This window comes from Passer domesticus, chromosome Z (assembly GCF_036417665.1).
Source record: "Passer domesticus isolate bPasDom1 chromosome Z, bPasDom1.hap1, whole genome shotgun sequence".
Lineage (NCBI taxonomy): Eukaryota > Metazoa > Chordata > Aves > Passeriformes > Passeridae > Passer > Passer domesticus.
This window is the reverse complement of record NC_087512.1, coordinates 5,451,673-5,468,732: the sequence shown is the minus strand read 5'-3', so window position 1 is coordinate 5,468,732 and position 17,060 is coordinate 5,451,673. Positions and strand designations below refer to the sequence as shown.

At 36.9% G+C, this 17,060-nt stretch overlaps 1 long non-coding RNA gene across 1 annotated transcript; it reads left to right on the top strand.

The window, feature by feature from the left end:
- Window positions 1-7,233: 7,233 nt before the first annotated feature.
- On the top strand, window positions 7,234-10,736 carry LOC135289730 (uncharacterized). Its single transcript, XR_010352453.1, has 3 exons — window positions 7,234-7,292; window positions 9,242-9,314; window positions 10,459-10,736. It is a non-coding gene; the product is annotated as an uncharacterized LOC135289730 (long non-coding RNA).
- Window positions 10,737-17,060: the final 6,324 nt, after the last annotated feature.

The following is a 17,060-nucleotide window of genomic DNA, read 5'->3' as shown; positions in this document are numbered from 1 at the left end:
TAAAACCACACTGTCAGATGGATGGTTCTGGAGAATTAAATTTTCTGTATATAGAAATTATATGCAATAAAAATTATTCCTTGTTAGGAGAACTGCAGTGTTTGCATGAAACACCATTTCCAAATCTAAAAGACATCTCGTTCGCTTTAGAAATTGGATCTTTGAAACTTCTGTGTCAATTATGAGTTTGGCAGCTCCTTTTGAAAGGGTGCAGATAGTCTGCCATTAAACCATGGTCAAAGCTAATCACAGTGCTTAAATAATTAGTTCAGAGAGTACCAGAGCTAATAAATACCTGCTTCCAGCTTTTCTTCTTTCTCTCTGTGTTGCTTTCACCACATGAATTCTCTGATGTTTAATAAAGTATGAGCATCTGAAGGTTTCACTAAGGGGAGCATGACAACAGTGTCTTTCAAGTTGTATGTTTTCCCAGAATAAACAGCATTGTAGCAGCACATGACAGAATGTCTTTGAAACTGTTACTTTTCTGTTGAATTTGGATGAAGTCAACCAGTTGTGTAAAAAGATATTGTTGATGGACAGGAAAAGAGTGGGAGAAAGCATATATTTGATACACACACAAACAAAAAACATGATTATTTGACATAGACTATAAAATGCATTATATTCTAAATGTGATCAAACCAACTGCAGATATCTACATAGCTGGTGTCTGTGGCTAAATATCTTCATTTAAATTAAAAAAAAAATTATTTGAGAGAAGACACTGGTTTTAGTAGGGGAGTTATGTTGCTCCCTTTGTCCCTTTTCATTTCCACTGAATAAAAGAGGGCCATGTATGTTTCATTCAGATGCTGATTGTCCACTGTGTTTCCTCCTGGGCCCATCCCATCCAACAGTACCTCTACTTTGTATTAGAAAAGGCACCTTTACTTTCTAAGATATTATGCCTATGCTCTCAGCCAATTTCATTCTCAAATTTAAAATTTACCAAAGGGAAATGAAGTGGGCAGAAAGAAGTAGAAGAGTTTTTTTGGTTTTTTTTGGGTTTTTTTTTTTTTTGTTTGTTTTTTTTTTGTGTCAGCTTGTTTTCTACATGCAACAAAAGCCAACTCATGAATCAGTCAAAGAAATGTATTGCAGACTCATCAGCGTAATAAATACCCCCCCAAATTCAAATGAAATAAAACAAGTAAGCACAGTATCTTAGTCATTTTGGTGTCCTTTGTGAGTTCTAAGGCTCCCCCGGTGCTTTAACAGATTTTATTGTTGTTCCATTTCTTCCTACACAGACTGCTATGCTACATTTCTTTCCTTGTGTCCTCTCCTGAGCACCTTCTTCGAGTATGTGAAATGATGTGAGGAGGATCTATCTCTCCCGTTTGTTTTGGTTGGTTGGTTGGTTGGGGGTTTTTTCCCCATCTTCTCTTTCCTTCCACATCTGCAAAATATTCAATTTCTGTTGAGGATCTGTTATGCTATGCAGGATGTGAACGATGATGAGTTTGAAAAAGTTATTGTGAACATGGAAATGGTAGAGAAAATAGTAGACAAAACATAAAAATAATAGATACAATCCTAGACAAACCTTGAGATAGAGATAGAAGAGAGGATTATGTGATCTAGATCAAGGTATTGTTTATTGCAGGCTATTAAGCATGACTGAGTTGCCTTTATGTTAATTACAATACTGTGCATCTGTCAGACACACATCTGTCCAGAGGTGTCTGGAGACTGAAAAACAATGACAACCCATTGGAGTTTTTCAATTAAAACATCCTCATCTTTTGTTAGCAAGTAAAACAAGTAAGTAAAAGAGACACATTGTCTATAATTATAATTTACCTCCCTTCCTTTTACATTCATTTTCATGCTACAGTTTTGGCCAATACCTGGGTGAAAAAAAAATAAAAAAAAAAGTTTACAAACTTTTCCCTCCTGATGCATCCAGCTGTGGTGCGCAAACTGGTATCAGCTAGTTTCATAAACTGGAAAAGTGAACTTCTCCCCAGGAGTCTGAGATCTGCAAGATTATCTCACTCTCAAACTCTGCCTCTGTAGGCAGCCTGTAAAGTGTCACATGAAATAGGACTGAGGCATTCAAGCTCACAATTCTAGGAAGTCAGAACTGAAGTCTGAACATTTTCATATTTGTACTGCTATAGACAATGAAGAAAATATTGAATTTAGGTATGAGTAATAGGTCTAGGATAACCTCAACAGAATGTGAGCTGAGTCATCTAATCAGCCTTAAATGCTTCAAAGAATTTTGTGGAAATTTGATTACACCAGAACATTGTATGCTGGATTTTTCTTCATAAAAAATATAAGACTTGATCATCTGCTGAGGATGAGCATCTTCAGTGTTTAGAGATCCCACTGAAACTTCAGATTCACTTGAATAGCTTTTTGGTTTTTTTTTTTCCACTTCCGTTTGGTCAGATTAGGTTTGGTCAGCTCAAACATCAGATTTCATCCAATCTTAATGGCATGAAATATTTCATTAAAAGTACAATCTACCAACAGCACCGTAAGAAAATGTTTCCAGACTGGTAATTTGGGCCTTGCTGCTTAGGCAACATGTCAAGTTAAAAAGCACTGCTGTGGTTGTACTGGTCTCTGTAGGATCAAGACAGAGGTCCCTACACCACAGTCCTATATACTGAGGATGTACTTGGTCCAGGCAAAGGAACAAGAGATCAGCATCTCTCCCAGAATGGAGAAAAGGGACCAAATCCATCAAAACAAAGTCCATTTTCAATTGTCTCAGGTGGTCTCTGAAGTGAAATGGAGTCTGAATCACTGTTGTAAACCACTCATGTTATGATGTTTGTGTGCCAAATATCCAAGTGCGTCTTCCCATGAGAGCTAGAAACTGAAGGGGAAACCCTTCTCTGACAAGATAGCTGAAAATACTAACCAGCTCAAAATTAACACTCTTTATTTCTCTGGTAACACATTTTCTATCACCTGGTAAAAACTATTAGTGAATAATTCTGAAAATACTGATGTGAGTGTGTGTATACAAGTATACTGGTGGGTGTGCACACTGCCCTACTGAGTTTTGTCCTGACCCCACAGGTGACCATCCAGATCTTGAAGCATGAAGACTGGTGACCTTTCCAACATTTTTTTAGCTTCTGTAATGGCAAAACTGTTATTACTGGCAATAAAATTACTCAGACCTTTTCTAAAGTCCTGATATTGCAGTTGCCTCTAGTGACCTTGTCTGACAGTGAATTATTCAGGTTGACTATCAGCTACATTTAAAAAAGGCGGGGGGAAAGGCAAACAAAACAAAACAACATTTGCTTTTATTGGTTTAAAATTTACTGCCTTTTAATTTCAGAGAGAGAAGAGTAGGGAGCCAGTCTTGCTCTCCCTCACTGGCATCAAAAATGGATAAATGAATCAACATAAAACCTCATGAAAATGAAGCAGTTTAACTATTGTTATATATTAGTACCTTCTGATGCTGAAACTTCTTCACTTTCTTTTCTGTATATTTTTTCTCTCTTAACTTCAGGTGAAGACTTAATGGATTATAAGCACCACCACATTTTGGCTGTGGAACAGAGGTTTAGTGAAGACACTTGTCTCTCAATAGGATTTAGAGGTTTCATCCCAACCTGGAAAATCTCTGATCCACAGAAAAGGCATGCACACTGAAAGTACTTGAGGCACCTCTGGGACCTTCTGTTCCTGTTTGCAGCCCAGGACCACATTTTGGGTACTGACAGTCCCTCACTCACTCTTGCTGTAGGATGTTAGTGTCTATCTCTCCACAGCCCTGTCCAGCCTGGCCATGGGCTCTGCCAAGCCATGTTCACCTGCAGACAGATGTCCCAACCTTGTGTCAACGTGTCCTTCTCTTCAGGAAAGTTCCCTGCTCCAGGAAGAGGCATCACAGCAGCTGTGGCTGTCAGGGGGTTCCCCTTTCCCACATCCCCCAGGACACCCTCAGCTCAGGTGTTGCACATCATCCAGCTGAATCTCTGTTTGCACCTGAAACGAGAAACGTGGCTTTGTTGAAACCTCAAGCTTCATCAAAAATCTAAATGTGATGGAAAACCTCCTAAATAATTCCATATAAAGATTGTAACTTCAGAGGGCTCTTCTTCCTCTCCCCCCTCCTTCCCCCCTTTTTTATTTTGTGCAACCAAGCTAGTACTATCACAAATGTGGGGTAGGAAGTTTCATGGAACTGCATTGCCTTGCTAAATCCTTGTACCGTTGCACTAGATGTGACCTTAATCTTCTTATTCTTTCTGTTAGGGGATCATCCTCTTCATTTGCTTTTGTATTAGAATAAATTATTTCATAGTTCAAACTTTTATTGTTGTTTTAGACATTTAATCTCTGTGAAAGTAAAAGCAGAAGCTGCAGTGTAGAAGATTTTTTTTTTTCCTAAGCTACTCCAGAGATAATTCTGCAAGCATTGACTGTCAGGGCAATGTCTGTATCTCTGAATTCTGATTCATCCCAAACTACTAGACTAATTGAGCATTCTATGCCCACTGTCTGCTCTGGTATTCTAGCTCATTGATTGTCAACAAGAAAATTAGCGAAGTATTTTCTCACTCATAGCTACATTTTCTTCATGCAAGTGTGTTGTACATCATTTGAAGGGGAAAAAGCGACAAAAGCACTGGCAGAGGAGAGCCTGCCATGTAACTTCAGTCTGAGAGAGTTCACAGAGAGGTGAGAGCCCTCTTTTAACCAAGGAGAAAACCTAGAAAGCAAAGCTTACAGATTATGATATACAGACTTTCTAAGTGACACCAAAAAGATGTTACAGAGTATGTTTTAAACCATGAATACCCTAAAATCAGTTTCTGAACTGGTAAGATCCAGGCAAAGAATATCATCCCTTGGGGAGGAACATATCTTCTTACTTCTAACTGATATGGGTTTTTTTAAGCTGATTTGGATTTCTTTAATTTAGAAAGTCTACAAACCCACTGAAGCAAAAGCCTTTTGGTATTGATTGGCATGATTACTGCAGTAGGCATGGACCTGTAACTTCTACAGAAGTTTTAAGCCAAGGCTCCGTTTGGTGTGGATCTTATCCTGTGCATATTACTTTAATAGTTCATTCCCAAAGACAAGCAAACACACAAAGACAGGCAAAAATCCAAATAGTGCAAAAATTATGTCATTCAAATCTCCAAACTTCTACAGTTGTTTTTATTCATGAAGCAAACTTTATAACAAATCAAGAAAGCAGATGGGGATAAGACAAAGAGCTACCAGTATCAGATTACACACCTGTTAATCAGTCTGATTAAATGTCTGTTCATGCATCTTCCAGAACCACCTCATGCAACAAGAGTTCAAAGCATGTCATTTTTACTGAGCATATTTTCTGGTTTATTTATAGTATTAGGTGGGATTAAAATTGTCCAGCCATTAGGACCTCTATTCCTGGTTTTGCTAACACAAATATGCCTGCTGAGCTCAAAATTACTTAGCAGAGAAACTACTCTCACAAAAAGAAGAATAGTGGGGGGAAAAGTTTCATGCTGTTTTAAGTGCTTATAGAAAATCATGATCAACTTATAAAAATAAGTTTAAACCAGAAAAATTTCCAGCCATTTCTATTAAAATTAGTATTGTTAAATTCCAACCAGTGCACAACAACTTTGGCAGATTATTGAAACTGTAAAATACATTTTCTCTTTTTCTCCTCCTCTTTTTCATTTTCCTTTCTTTTTTAAATGCAGTTTAGATCCTAGGGCATCATTTGCTGCCCAATAGAAAAGTCTTCTTTACTCCAGAGGGAGCTGGAAAGTTGATAGATGCCCCTGTGCTTTGGTTCATCCATCTGTAGAATAACACAAGACCTTCCTCTTGGGAGTGCTGATGTCTGAAAAATACTTTAGGTTTCCCAGGTGAAAAGTGCAACTCATGTGCAGGAAGATTATTATTATAATCTTTTTTTCTCCCAACACAAGCATTTCATAAACTTGCATTGTTGTCAGAATAGTTCTGAAATATTTTACCCTCAGGTTCATCCTTCTACCTACAGAGTAAAGCTCTCAGTAGTTTATTCTCAGTATGTCTGTCTATGCACACACCATCTTTTCAAAGTGCTGCTGACATAGAAATTCACAGGATATCTATAATGTTCTTATTAAAGAGACAAATTAGTTATTTTACTTAAACAAACAACAGGAGTATTACCCGCTGGAATGCCCAGGCACTCTCTATAAATAATACTGAGTGCTGATGAGATGTGTTTCAATGTTTTTTATTTTACATTTTACCTTAGTGGGTAACTCAGCCTTAGTTGAACTGACTTAACTGCTCAAGTGCCAGAATTTTCAGGAATGCTCTAATATCACAACATTTATGACAGCAGGATTTTCTTTGTTAGGAAACCTTAAATTCTGATTCAATTTTTTCAGTGCCTACTGGATTTTTTTTTTTCTGGTGATGATCTCTAAAGCAGTGGTTTAACAAAGATATGTGTCCTAAACAGAAGAAAAGAAACATATAGATAGAAGACAGGAATGGGACATTAGTTTTGATAGTCATCTGCTTTGGGTCATGTCAAGGGACTTCAAAGTAATAAAATCTTTGTGGAAACTTCAAAATGTAGGACATCTTCACTGACACAGTAATAATACAGTTTTTCCACAGAGTAACTTAACACCTTATTGCATAATTGCTGATTATGCTTTCAGGAATTCACCTGTTCCTTAAAAATTTGTTCTATAATGTCTCTATAGTATCATTAGGAGAAGACTCTACATACTCTTGCCCAAAGACCATCAACATCAAAAGGTACAAATGTTTCATTTGAGCTCAAAACCTCCCTCCTAGCTTTTATATGCATATATGTATTTATGACAAATTCATCAACCCAAAGAATCACTGAATCACTTGTGATGTGACAGATCTCTAAGATCATCGAGTCCAAGCCAGCACTGCCAAGACCACCCCTAAACAGTGTCCCCAAGTACATCTACACAGCTTTTAAATGTTTCCAGAAATGGTGATTCCACCACTTCCCTGGGGAGCCTGCTCCAATGCTTGACAACCCTTTCTGCAAAGAAATTTTTCCTACTCTTCAATCTAAACCTCCCCTGGCACAACTTGAAGTTTTTTCTTCTGATGCTGATTAAAACTGGTTTAGTGAGTTCTGCCAGCCCTCTCTGTACCTCTGGGTGGATCCCATCTGGCCCCAGAGACTTGTTGGTGCCTCAGTGCTGTGGCTGGTTGCTAAGCAATTTCCCAACTCCAGTACATCCAACTACTCCAGTTCCAGCTTTCCAAATGTCTACTGCTTCTCTCCACCACTACAACACATCCATCTGTGCAACTACATGGTATGTTATTCATTACAGAGTTACTCTCCAAAAGTAGCTCTCCTCCTAAATTTAGCAGTTTCAACAGTGAAAAATTATACTGAAAGGAAGACTTATTTATTTGGCTGATTGGTTGGGTTTTTTGTCTCTCCTTACCTTGTGTTTCTCACTTATGATGCCACAAATGGTCTGGTAAGTTGTTACCAGTATCATGCTTTTCCATTTTTTCTTGGGAGAGGAAAGCACAGTTTACAAACTATAAATTCCTTCTACATAGAAGACTCTGGTGACTCTGAAATACTGTCCATATGGCCCAACAGAAACCATAAATATTGTCTGTTAGTAAGAAAAACCACAGAATATTTCTCTTTGAGTTAATAGCTTCTGAAATAAAGCACACTTTTGCATCCATTAGATGCATAAACAGATACTGAACAAAGGACAAAATGAAGAAAATTAAAAGATAGATATTGCTTAATCTCAGCACAGATCATGTTGAGATTCCAATATTCTGCAGCAAAATACTTCACAAGAGGGATAAAATCAACATTAAACCAATTAAAATCACACAAGGTCTATTAAAATGAGTCATCAGAGCAGATCTGGATCAGGTTTTTCTATGCTTGTAAAATAAGAATGTGAGTAAATGATATTTGTTGCACCTGTTTATAGCTTGCAGGATGGTTTTTTTTGGGGTTTTTTTGTTTTTTTTTTTTTTTGAGACAGAGATAATCCTCCCCCTCCCCAAAGTAAATTGAAAGAGACTCAATGTCAAAGTCAGATACAGGAAGATACGTAGTCCTTTTACATCTTTCTTATCAGAAAGATGCATTTCCCCACAGTTTGGTGTCTTAACACAGCATATATGTCTAGGCATCTAAATATATTTTTGAGATACTTTATGCAGGGATTCAACTAACTACCTAGGCATTTAAAGTGATATTTTGGTGGAATTTCAGTACCTGTGTGCAGGGAAAAAAATTAGAAAAAAAATCACTTTGCCTAGACACCTGAGACATCCTATCTGTTGAAGTCTTTATGAGAAAACTTTTCAGGTAATTAGGGTTACTTTGGGAAATCTCTCATCACCGTCTCTGCCTTTACTGAACTGGGTACTCATATATTTATTTCTTATTTATGGAAATTTATGACTGAAATAGATAATTCTTCAGAACTTTCTGACGTGAAGTATACTCAGGCTCTTTCCAGCTGAAATAGGTGCAGGCTATATTACGGTATATAACTATATGTTATGTGAAGTGTATTTATAAAAAGAAAAAAAAAGTGTTTGAGAGGTGAACTGAATTAATGAAAAGGTTTCAAATGACAGTTGTTTCACCATAAAACACAAGCCTTGCAGCAGAGCCTGCACTCTGCTGAAGGAGATGACATCCATCTCCCCTCTGTGGAGTGAAGCTGGGTGGGAAGGACTTGCAGGTCCTGTAAACCTCTGGTTCCAGAAGTACAGAAAAGTCTGCCAAAATCAGGCATACCAAAAGAAGAGATGGGTCTAGACCCTGGCTGGCACCCAAATTTGTCCTTGTTTTCATCCCGTGATTACTCATTTAAGCGAACATTTGTTGTGAGCACTCCAGGAAAAAGAGCTCTCATTCAAAGCTGATCTCCTTGGCTGGAAATTCAGCTTTCATTTGTTCCTTTAAGCCATTCATGTAAAACTCCTGTGTAGGTAGGAGAAACTCTATTTCCATGGCTTGTTTCAGATTCTGAGGTAGAATTGCTGGAACAATGTTCCTTAGGTTAAGAAACCCAGGTCTCCTACCTCCTAGTGTTATACCATCTGTATTATCACAAAGGCAAAGAAATGCAAGTATCTGAAAGACAGCTCCTGAATATGAATAGCTTCATATTCACTGACTTCAGCAAGTTTTAGTTTAGGCTTCAAATACCAGAAGTTTACATCGTGCTTTTGCATAGGAAAGCTGCTCCCATTTTTTTTTTTTCCTCCCCAGGAAAGAAAGGTGTTTTCTGATGTTTGACAACTCAGATAAGGGTTTCATCAAAATCTCAGTGGAAGAGCAAGAGGTATTTTTAGGAAAAAAAAAGGAGAAAAAAAAGAAAATATTTTTTTTAAAAATTTAAATGAAAAATGAAAGAAAATATTGACAATTTTGAAAATAGACTTTATTGTTTTCTTTCATCTGTAAATCTCAAAAATGTGTTCCCTCTTCTTTTGGCACCAAGATTTAGATGCTAAGAACTCAAGATTAAGGTCTCATTGGTACCTGCACTATAAAATGTCTGAAAGTCCAGTTAAGTTAGTATCAAAGCTCAGTATTCAGACTGAACAAATCAAAAAGTTGTTATTGTTTTCCTTTTTTCTCTACCTAAGTACAAAACTATTTTTTACTTAACAAACTATTTCTTTTAAAAGATTTTTCATTAAAAATAATAGCTGTGATTGATAATTTTAGCAAATTGCATTTAATATTATTTTTAAATAATATTGGATATGGAAAAGAATGCCTGAATATATTTAATTTAGAAAAAAATCATTTTCCGAAGAACATTTGAGATTTTGTTTGACTCACTTTTCTTAAAATATTTATTGTATTGTTGTTTTCAAGTTAGATCAGTAAAACTGTTGAGGTAGACAAGTTTGTGGTATTTTGTTAATTTTTTAACTGAAAACAAGAAAGTGGCTCCTCTGAATTAATTGAGGAATGACAGAGCAATGAAAATATGTACAAACCAAGCACCTTATTGAAGGTGTAAAAAACCTATAAATTCCCTGCATTGTTCTAGTGATATGACAATAATATAGTGATTTTGACACTAAACCCATATCAGTATGCAAGAAAAACAAAACACAGAGCAAAACAAAACAAAGTGGGAGAAGACATTTTTGAAGAAAGTGAAGGTATGTGGTGAGGATAACAAAACCTCAGAAAAGTGACATTGAGCATTTCAGATTCTTTAGCATTTTTTTTTAATCAGACTGAACTCTGTCTCTATTTTTCCACATGAAAGAAGGAGGAGAGAAAGAAAAATGATGAGGTCCAGGCTAAGAATATGAGTGACTGAGTGTTTTTAAAGGGGAAGAGGCTTAGCTGCTGCTGAATATCTGTGAGATGTATCAGTGGCAATTAACTTCCTGAAAACTGCTGCTGTGTGATACCTTCCACAGTCTCTAAACTAAATAAGTTTATAACTGTCTCTGACTTTCTAGTGGTCAGAACCTGTGTCAGGAAACTGATCAAATGATGTGCTGCTTCGTAAAGTTGCAAAAGACCAAGAGTGCAAGTTACCATGAAATATGCAATACTCCATCCTCTGTATGGGTGGGGCCTCCTCATCTGGAAATATTCTATTGTGCCATCATCACCCATGTTGTGGATGAGTGGAAGTCTTCATTCTCTAAAGCTTTATGAATTCAAGATTAATCATTTTCAAATGTCTCATATTTGAAATACTGAGATGTCAAAAGACTAAATATCTGTCCCATGAGACCTATTAGCTCCTGTCTTTTCTTTCATCTAAGCCAGTCTGATATCATATGCACAAAACAGAGATGGATTAATTAATTGAAATTAATAAAATCTCAGGAAAACATACAGATTTCTGGTTCATTCTTTCTTGCTGGCTCACACCACATAAATGAGATAACAGATTATCCAATATGCTATTACTGTGGCACTACCAAACACTGATGATTTTTCCTTACTGCACCTAATCGTGCTTCAGCAATACGGCTGTGGTCTCTCTCTCAGGATAACACATTGTTTAAAAAAAAAAAAAAAAAGGAAAAAAATAAAGTAAGAAAGAGAGAAAAAATAAATACAGAAAGAAATAATCATTGTAGAACATCCTGAGGGAACAGAGAGAAGTGGAAAAGCCAAAGAAAGAAGCAGCTAAGCCTGCCTTGACTGCACGAAATTTGTTGGAACGCCTCCTAGGGAAAGAAAATAATCACTTTTTGGGGTGATGGAATTTAAATAACTTAAAATTGTGCATACACAATTGGTTCTTTTCCTGCTCTTAGGAAAAAGAAAATTACTCAGTCATAGCAACCTATTTTTCAGCAGGAAGGAAAAAATAGAGTAAGTGGAAAATATCAGCACAAGTTTTGGAGCTGAGACACATTTCAATTACTAAAGTGAAATACAGTTCTTGAAGTATTTTTTGTTGATTTTCTCATCAACATCTCTCTTACCTCCTTTTCACTGAAAACTTAAAGCTTGGATATGTGTGCAAATGTCTGCCCTCAGAGACAGGCTGAGCACAAACTACTGCAGGTGTAACAGGGTAAGAAAAGCTTAAACTACAATAATTAGAGTCAATAACCCCAAGCAAAGTAGAGGCAAGGAAAACTAGCCTTAAGAAGTAAGCTTTGAAAGAGTGGGCTACAGGGAAGAGGAAAGCCTCAGCACACAGGTGGAAAGGGTCTGTCTGACACCTCTGGTGAAGCAGTGTGGTTTTCTGAACAACAAACTGAGCTGATTTCTGCCAAAAAATTCTTAAGTGATCCTTTAAATCCCGACCTCCAAACTGTTAGTTTTCTGCCCATAAAGCTGGATATTGTCACATACTCTCAGCCATTTTGATGAACTTGTGCCAAAGCACAAGTCAGAAGCTTTTAATATTTTTATACTGAAAATGATAATACAGACAAATCCAGGTAAGGTCTCATTGTTGAGAGCTCTACCTAAGAAAACACAGAGATCAACCTACATAAACTTGCTTGTGACAAAACACCCCATCTTTCACAGAACCTTTGTCTTTGAACAGGCCTCACAGGCACACTAAAAATGCCTGCCTGCATCACACCTGTATCCAAAATATCTCTCCCAAATAACACTGATAAAGAGGAAAATTATGTCTGCCTAAGTTCAAGATTTTACTTGGCTGCTTTGTTTGGAATGCTTATGAGGATTTGTGGTCAGAATGAAGTGTTTCAATGTCTCAGGCAACTGCCTTCCCCTTTGACCATCTGGAAATCCAGAGTCTGCTCATCTTTTAGTATCTCCACCATGTGTTAGAGGTGAAACAGTGTGACCCCTCAGCCTTTCTTGTGAGTGTTGTGCAGAGTACTGACTGTGCTGACAGCACATTAGCTTTCATCTTAGCATTGTGCTCTTTTTGTAGCTGACCTTGAACTCTCACCCTGCTTGAAGTAGTGGGATTTAGAACCTTTGAAATTGGGACTGATCATGTGAGTTGGGCAGGATTTATCCTTCACCAAACCATAGAATGGTTTAGGTTTGGAGATACCTTAACATCATTTTGAACCAACCCCCCTGTCCTGGGCAGGGGCACCTTCCACGGGACCAGATTGCTCAGGTCCCCATCCATCCAGTCTTGAACACATCCAGCGATAGGGAAGTTTGCTTTCAGCGACAAACTCAAATATACTGCAAATGCATCTCCAGGAGCAGCACTGCTACAGTCTAGCAGGGCTGTGACAAAGGTTTTGGTACAGATTAAAGTTGGTATTGTACAAAGGCAATTGAAATGGCTGGAGTTCATCATCTCTGGGGTTTTTTGCAGCTGTAATGCAGACATACACTCAAGCATTTTAGAAATGTTGGCCATCTGTTTTCAAGAAAGGCAGAACACTTTTCAAGAAAGGCAGAAGACTAATTTTGAAAAGTTAAATATGTATTAAGCAAGGCTTTACCTTTCTTTCGGAGTGGGAAGACCATACTGCTAGACTAAGCAGGTGAGAGCTCACATTTGAGTTATGCTTTTAAGCAGCTGCAAAGTTACTTGTGTCAGGGGCACCACAGGAATCAATGTTGGATCCACAGCTTTTTCAGTACCTTTAATGACTCAGAGCATATTATTTAAACTAAAAATTTCTGGTGTGCAGATGATAGTAAATTGGGAGGAAAGGTCATCCGTGAGAAACAATACAGTCAGGTAGGGAAGGATTTAGATCATTTAAGTACTTGAGCTAATAGATAGCAAATTCAATGCAGATAAATGCAGAATAATGGGTCTCGGAGAATGTAATAAAAGGACATAATATCTGCTTAATGGGAAGGTACTACAGCATATTGACCTGGAGAGAGATATGAGAGTTATTTTAATAATAAAAAACCCGCTTATATTAAAGCTTTCAACTCAATTATTGTTAAGGAAATACAGTGTATTTTGTTAGGACCTCACCCAAAGTACTGCATTCAGCACTAATCACTCTACAGTTCAGAAAGCATGTTTAGAATTGGTCTTAAAGGGGTGATTTGTAGAGCAATCTAATGAAAGCACATTTCAGAGATATAAGTTTTGAGGACATTACAGTGAAGATTGACTGTATCTTCACCAGAGTCAGAGACTTTAGAGGTGACTGTCTAAGACGTCCAGTACAAGCTTAATGAATACTTGGCAGTAAGAGGTGAACTGTTGAGGAACTCATTACTTTAACCCCTCAATCTTCACAATTCTATTAAGTTCAGAGCTGCTGTCACGGAGGAACAAATTCTCATCTAGATTTAAACCACTGCAGTTTGGGTGAAATCACTGGAGCTACTCTTCTTACAGAACCATGAAGAAGAACAGGATCTGTCCTTCAATTTCTAATAAGAGACTAATGGAGCCTCTGCTCCAGCACAGGTCTCTCTCTGTATGCTCGCTTGTATCATTTGGCTATATAGGTTACAGTCTCATTACATAAGGGAGCATCAAGGTCTAGAAAGTCCAAGAGGGCACAAGAATTTCCCGAAAAAAGGAGCATGACAGTTTGCTAAGTAAGGAGAGACTTCACCACATGCAATCAGGAGGATTTTCTCTCTCCTTTCTGCAGTATGACTGAAAACAGCTGGCAGGGGGAGGCGGGCTCCGATAAATGGCTATTTTTTGTGACAGCAAAGTCATCACATTGTGTCTGCCAGAGACCTGCTAGAAGGCATGTTTTGTGAAGCCAGTTTTGAAGCTGTCAGTATGTGACTCGCTCATCTTTGCAATTTTTTCTTTTCATATTTTGCAAGTTATTATTTTTTCTAAAGTTAATGGGCAGTTAAAGTGACAAATCAGTTCCTTCCTGCCTATAAATTGGTGGTTTACAGATGTTGGAATGTAATCTGGTATTTTGTTCAGGCTCCAGACACAAAATCTTCTTTGGCAGGAGGCCGTCATTTAATCAGAAAGTACACAGATCTGTTCCAAATGCATGGTCCTGGATAAGCATGCATCATTTGGTACTCTGTAAGCAGAGAACAAGGGTATTTGTGTATATTTTTCCTCATTCTGGTAATATAGATGACACAAAATTCATTATTCTAAAATGATAATATTCAGAAGACAGTTCATATTTACCATATTCTACATTACCAGTTCTGACGTACTTTTCTCCTTTTTCAAATGGCTTTTAAATGAATTGGGTTATTCTAATCAGAGAAAGTTTCTTAATGAGACAGATAGAAGTTGCATCTGATTTTGTTCTTCATTTCCTTCCCCAGATAAAAATGAAGTTTTTCTAAGAATGACTTGCGTCATTTCCTTAATGAATAAATAACTTTTTGGAAGAGATGGAACATGAGTATTATGAATGTTTTTGAGATGATTCAGAAAAAGACATAATCTACTTCTAAGATAATTCTGCCATAACCTCCTTGAAAGGCTTGTAAAGATAAGTCACCCGCTATAAGATTAATGCAACTAACAGAAACTATAGAACTGCAAATTTTATACTTTCTTCATCTAAAAATAGGTGGGCTGGTTTATTTGTATGCCTTTTTTTCTACAAACTTCTAGAAGAAATATTTTGCATTGCTATAACTGCAAAACAATCCAGGTCAATGTTTGTTTTTTTTTTCATTAAGTCTTATAGAAATATTATGTTTGATTTATCTCTCTTGTGATATTTCGTTATGAGGTTATTATCTTCATTCAATTATATTATAGAGCTTTCACTTCACAATCAATCAAGTAGCATAACAGTAGTGAAAGCTAAAAGATTCAGTGAAGAAGTAAATTACATTAATTTGTATATTTATATATACAACTTTATAATTGTGGAAATAATTGTCTGTGGGAAACAAAGTAGAAACCAAATCCAATGATAAGTGGTACCAGGTTGAAAAAGTTGTCTAAAAGATGACTTGATGCAATACAAGCTTGGGGATCATTAGATATTTTTCATAAACTATTGGTTATTTGTACAAAAATCTGTACAAATGTTCAGTTTGGTACTTTTTGACTAAAAGATCTGTGATATTGTCACATTATTTGTTTACTTTGTCTTTCATTTTAATACACAATTTTATTTCTTTGTGCTCTGTCCACTTACTACCAATTGAGATAATTTTCTCTTTGTCTTTCTACTTCTATAATTTTGAACTTGCATTTGCAATTTCCTTTCACTTCTTTTGAAATGCTCTTTAATAGATTGTTTCCCTTTTCCTAGTTCTCTGCTTTATGATTTTCTTTGTGCTACTGATGTGACTTTCCTTACAAGTAAGGCAATGAATATAAATAATTAAATGAAAAATTAATGTCACAAAAATAATTGGAGAAAAACTATGATGAAAAAGTAGAATAAAGTAATTTCCACATAGAGAAAATTAATGATTGACTTCTTGTGAGGTTTCAGGTTTTTTTCATTTTTCTTCCCTTGCCGGAACTTCTCTTCCCAGATCTTCCCTTCCCTTTTTACTTCCTATTACATAAACAAGAAAATAAATCTGTTCTTAGGCAATAAAAATACTTTCATCTCACAGATTTCACTGATCTGGACATCGCTTTTCATAGTATTCTGTAAAGTAAAGGATGCCTTCCTTTCCTTAATCTCTATTTATTCTGTGGCTTTATTGAGGAAATTATTCTCCGATGCCACAAATTCAAAACATCTTTTCAAAACAATATTTGAATTCACAACACTTTTTCAACCCAGTTCAACTCTTTCAACGCTGGCAGTGGTGGCTCCTATGAGAGTAATTTTTGGAATGAGGGAGTGGTTCTGTGGCCTTACTCCACACTTCTCACATTATCTTAATTTCTTGTGGCTTGTGAGCTCCCACTATGCAATAGTCCTGCTGATTAAGGTCTTGTTGGTGGCTTGCCACCCTCCTTGTCAGACTTCTGGCATTCTTTTCATTTGGAGCTCAATCAGGGAAGTTGGATAACAGGATTCCAAAATGAACCCACAAGGGGGCTACGGATATCTACACAGAATCCATCCAGCACAACTTCTTGTTAAATTACAAAGAGCCTGGCTAGCAAAAACACAACCTCTGTTTGCTAAAAGAAAGCTAACGTGGTCACTCTGCTTTTGTCTGCTGGAAAAGGTAGCCTGGGGAAGCTGCAGAATCTCATGAGTGAAGGTGTTTAGGAGCATGTCAGATGAACAACTACCTGGAATGGGGAAGTTTAGAGGAGGGATATAGAGGCAGATGAACTTTTATAAGTCCTATCATTTTCCCTGCTTCTGTGTTCCAAGTACTTAAAGGTACTGGAGGAGTAGCCAGCTCTCATTTTCTAACTCTGTGAGTTCATTCACCCTTAACAAAAAACCTGCACACTAGGATTTTTTCTACAGCAGTGGCAGTCCTACAGCAGTTTCTTCAGTTGCCTCCTGAATTCTGAAAAAAATTAATTCACGTTTCAGCTATTAAGGCCATGTAGGTTTCTAACAAATGACGAGGTCAACTGAGAGTGAAAAGCAAGTGCAGCAATTGCAAAATTAAAAATGTGCTTTATTTTAAGTCTGTCAGGAATGCAAACACAAGCTCAGGAATACAAAGTAGTTTAATTAAACTCAGTTAAAAACTAGCATAATTATTATATTAAAAAAAAAGAAGTAATTTGACTGAAAGATACGAGATTCTTCTCTTG